The sequence below is a fragment of the Rhinopithecus bieti genome, unplaced genomic scaffold (assembly GCF_001698545.2).
Source record: "Rhinopithecus bieti isolate Rb0 unplaced genomic scaffold, ASM169854v2 scaffold_15125, whole genome shotgun sequence".
In the NCBI taxonomy this organism is placed as follows: Eukaryota; Metazoa; Chordata; class Mammalia; order Primates; family Cercopithecidae; genus Rhinopithecus; species Rhinopithecus bieti.
The window spans coordinates 20671-25545 of NW_016807984.1; the positions used below are offsets into that span (position 1 = coordinate 20671).

Sequence of the window (4875 nt, forward strand, 5' to 3'; positions counted from 1 at the left end):
GTATATTCACATTGTTATGCAAAAGACTTCTAGAAACTTTACATCTTATAAAACTAAAACTTAATTCCACTAAGTAACAACTGCTCATTTTACCCTCTCCCCAGCCCTTGACAGACAAACCTTCAACTTTCTGTTTTTATGATTTTTGACTACTTATGCTACCTCATATAGCTGGGCGCGGTGGCTTATGCCTGTAATCCCGGCACTTTGGGAGGCCGAAGCAGTCAGATCACCTGAGATCAGGAGTTTGAGACCTGCCTGACCAACATGGAGAAACCCTGTCTCTACCAAAAATACAAAAAAATTAGCCAGGCATAGTGGCACACGCCTATAATCCCAGCTCCTTGGGAGGCTGAGACAGGAGAATCACTTGAACCTGGGAGGTGGAGGTTGTGGTGAGCTGAGATTGTGCCATTGCACTCCAGGCGGGTCAACAAGAGTGAAACTCCATCTCAAAAAAAAATAAATAAATAAAGATACCTCATATAAGTGGAATCATACAGTATCCATAATTTTGTTACTGGTTTAATTCAGGTGACATATTTTCAATGTTCATTTTAAAATGTGACAAGATTGTTCTTTTTAAGGTGGAATAATATTCCATCATATGTATATGTTACATTTTTTGGTATGTTTATAAATCAAGAGACATCTGGGTTGCTTCAGCCTTTTGACTTTTGTGCATACTGGTACAATAAACATGGATTTTCAAATGTGTCTTCCAGGTCCTGTGTTACATATTTTGTTTCTTTTGTTATTTGTTATTTTTTATTTTATTTTTTTGAGATCAAGTCTCATGCTGTCACCCAGGCTGGAGTGTAGTCATGTGATCTCAGCTCACTGCAACCTCTGCCTTTTGAGTTCAAGCGATTCTCCTACCTCAGCCTCCCAAGTTCCTGGGATTATGTGCACGTGACATCGCCCATCCAGTTTTTGCATTTTTAGTAGACACAGTGTTTCACCATGTTGGCCAGGCTGATTTTGAACTTCTGACCTCACTTGATCTGCCCACCTCGATCTCCCAATGTGCTATGATTACAGGCTTGAGCCACTGCGCCTGGCCTGTGTTACGTATTTTGGATATAGATTTATAAATGAGGAACATTTATAACATTTTAAAATAATGGCTGCAAAATTATTTTCCACCAGTCAACGTGGATTTCATTTTTATTGCATCATCAACAGATTTGGTGTATTTAAAAAAAATTATAGTGGCCACTCTAATGGGTGTGAGGTGATTTTGTATGTTATCATGTTTCTTTTTTTCATTTCTCTACAAATTAGTAATTTTGTGTGTCATTTCAAGTGCATTTTTCCATTTGTGTATTTTTTTGAGAAGTTTTTTGTCCATTTCTAAATCAACTTATTCAACTTTACTGTTTAAAGAGTCATTTATATATTTTGAATAGTAACTCCTCTAACAAGTAATATGCAAATGTTTTCAGCCACTTTCTAAGGGACGTTGTCACTCTTGAAATTTTTTCTTTCAGAAATTTTGAAGTATAGTGTAAACTTTTCTGTTCTTTTATTTGTTGCTCATACATTTAATGGTGTATCTAAGAAAATGGTGCCAAGACCAGTGTCATGTCTTTTTTTTGTATTTTTTCTTTTCTTTTTTTTGAGACAGAGTCTTGCTCTGTCGCCCAGGCTGGAGTGCGGTGGCGCAATCTCTGCTCACTGCAAGCTCCGCCTCCCGGGTTCATGCCATTCTCCTGCCTCAGCCTCCCGACTGGGACTACAGGCGCCTGCCCCCACGCCCGGCTAATTTTTTTGTGTTTTTAGTAGAGATGGGGTTTCACCGTGTGAGCCAGGATGGTCTCGATTTCCTGACCTCATGATTTGCCCACCTCGGCCTCCCAAAGTGCTGGGATTACAGGCGTGAGCCACCGCGCCCGGCTTTTTTTGGTATTTTTTCTAAAAGATTTGTTAGTTCATTTTGTCTAAGTATTTTATTTAAAATATATTTTTGTATCATTCAAGGAAATAATCCAACTTTATCAGTGTTGATACTGTAGCTTTTAACCGTTGGTTGTATTGACAAATTTGAACAATGAAATTTTTTGACCCCCGAGCAAGAATATGTTGAAGAATGTGTTTTGTATTCACATCTTTTTGAATTTGCCATCTGACTTTTGCTTTTAATTCCTAGTTTCATTCAGTTTTTGTTAGAAAGCACAGTGTAAGGCCCCGCCCAGCTGGGCGCCGGCGGGTGGCGTAGCCTGTGAAAGCTCCCCAGTGTTTTGGGGACCGCGGGCCGAGCGCACTGACCTGGTGCGCATGTCCTGGGCTGTGACATGGAGCCGGCGCCAGGCTCCATGTGTGCGGCCCCGGGACGCATTATCTGGCCGGTGGTGCTGGCGGGCCAGCAGACAGGCTGAGCGAGCACAGGTGAGCGAGTGCGGTGGACCTGGGCGGCCCCACAGCCGGAACAAGCACGCGGCGGCCCCGGACCCGCAGCCCCACTACCCCGCGCGCTGCCCAGGACCTGGCTGACCCACGGCTGGGTTGGTCAGCACGTCGTCTCAAGTAGGTAGCCTTTTGACGTCACTGTGGCCATGACCAACTGGTAGGACCAGCACCCCATACCGCGAAGCCAGTTCAGAATGACCGAAGAAGCATGCCAAAGACGAGTCAGAAACGAGCGCTTGAACTGGACGCAACGGAGGACGACGTGAAGAGCAAGAAAATAAAAATGGAGAGAGGATTGTTGGCTTCAGATTTAAACACTGACAAAGAGATGAGGGTGACACCTGAGCCGGGAGCGGGTCCAGCCCAAGGATTGCTGAGGGCAACAGGGGCCACGACGGTGGCCGTGGGCAGAGGCGAAGGTCTGGTAGGCGATGGACCCGTGGACATGCCCTCCTCATACAGTGACACGAAATCTGAGAGGAGACCCCCCTCACCCGACGTGATTGTACTCTCCCACAACGAGCAGCCCTCCAGCCCGAGAGAGAATGCGCTGATCATGGTGGCCTTGGAGACTAGCACCGAGGCTCTCATGAAAAGCAACCCGAAAGAACGAGAAAGGATGTTCAAGCAGCTGAAAGAAGAGTTGAGGTTAGAAGAAGCAAAACTCGTTTTGTTGAAAAAGTTGCGAACGAGTCAAATACGAAAGGAAGCCACCGCCCAGAAGCCAGCAGGTTCTGTCTGGAGCGCCGTGACCACCCCTCCGCCGCTTGTTCGGGGCACCCAGAACATTCCTGCTGGCAAGCCATCACTCCAGATCTCTTCAGCTCGGATGTTCGGCAGTGTCATATCCCCGCCCCAGGTCCGAGGTGGGCAGCAGGCGTCCTTGGAGCTGGGGCTGCAGGCGAACTCGCAGGTCGTCATGTCCCCGCTCGTCAGGGGGGCCCAGCAAATCCACAGCATTACGCAACATTCCAGCACAGGCCCACCGCCCCTCCTTCTGGCCCCCCGGGCGTCGGTGCCCAGTGTGCAGATTCAGGGACAGAGGATCGTCCAGCAGGGCCTCATCCTCATTGCCAGTGTTCCCAACACCAGCCTGCTCGTCAACATCCCACAGCCCACCCCAGCATCACTGAAGGGGACGACAGCCTCCTACGCTCAGGACAACTCCACCCCAACTAGCGTGGCCTCTGTGGTCACTTCCACCGAGTCTTCAGCAAGCCGACAGGCGGCCGCCAAGCTGATGCTGCGCAAACAGCTGGAGAAGACGCTACTCGAGATGCCCCCACCCGAGCCCCCAGCCCCGGAGATGAACTTTCTGCCCAGCTCCCCCAACAATGAGTTCATCTACCTGGTCGGCCTGGAGGAGGTGATGTAGAACCTACTGGAGACACAAGCGGGCAGGATGTTGGCCGCCGCTGTGTTGTCCCGGGAGCCCTACATGTGTGCACACTGCAAGATGGACTTCACGTGCCACTGGCGGGAGGAGAAGAGCGGCGCCATCATGTGTGAGAACTGCATGACGACCAACCAGAAGAAGGCGCTCAAGGTGGAGCACACCAGCCGGCTGAAGGCCGCCTTCGTGAAGGCGCTGCAGCAGGAGCAGGAGATTGAGCAGCAGCTCCTGCAGCAGGGCACAGCCTCTGCTGCACCGGCCAAGGCCGAGGCCGCCGCCGCCCCACATCCCACACCGAAGCAGGTCGTAAAACTCCGGCGTAGGTTGGCGTTCCACTCAGGAGAGGCCTGCGACTAGAGTAACGGGGCTGTGCCACAGGCCTTTAGCCTGCTGTCCCGGGGTTCGGCCATGACGCCCTGAGGTGTTCTGCATACGTTCAGTCCGTCACCCAAACTGCAGAACTCAGCCTTGGCCACAGCCCTGGTCAGCAGGACCGGCAGACATTCCGAATGAACCTGTCAAGGGCAGCGGCACCTCCAAACTGGAAGTAGACGCCCCTCAGCACAGGCGGGACCCTTGCGTTTGTCAGCCCAAGCCTGGTGGTGCACAAGAGCTCCTTGGCCGTGGACCGCCAGCGAGAGTACCTCCTGGACATAATCCCACCCCGCTCCATCCCCCAGTCAGCCACGTGGAAATAGTGCAAGCCAGGCCCCGTGGAAGACGGGCTCCCTCCTTCCCCACCTGGCCCCCAGTCTAGAAGGACCCACTGCACCACCCTCCGCTGGCTCGGGAAGACACCGTGCCAGTCCCAAGAGCAAGCACCGGCCGTGCTGCAGAGGCGAGACCTCAATTCTTGGCTGCAAAGTTTCATCAGGGCTGGGGGGCTGGTGCCACCTCATAGGCAGACAAGGATCATCGCTGGGGGACCTTTCCCGTGGGCTTTCTTCCTTTCTCTCTTTGCCTTTAGTTTGCCCGACACCAGCAGAAAAGTGGACCTTGGGGGCTGGTTCTGCTTCCGGCCCCCTTGTTCGGCCCCTGCCGGCACACGGGCGGCTCACCGTGGACACTGACGC

At 51.2% G+C, this 4875-nt stretch overlaps 1 protein-coding gene and 1 pseudogene across 2 annotated transcripts in view; both read left to right on the forward strand.

Moving 5' to 3' along the window:
- The window catches only part of LOC108537312 (zinc finger protein 253), a 16336-nt gene that overhangs the window by 4636 nt on the left and 6825 nt on the right, over window positions 1-4875 (forward strand). The window lies entirely within an intron of this gene.
- Window positions 2604-4865, forward strand: LOC108537311 (transcriptional repressor p66-alpha pseudogene; annotated as a pseudogene). The gene has a single exon (XR_001887751.1). The product of XR_001887751.1 is annotated as a transcriptional repressor p66-alpha pseudogene (transcript).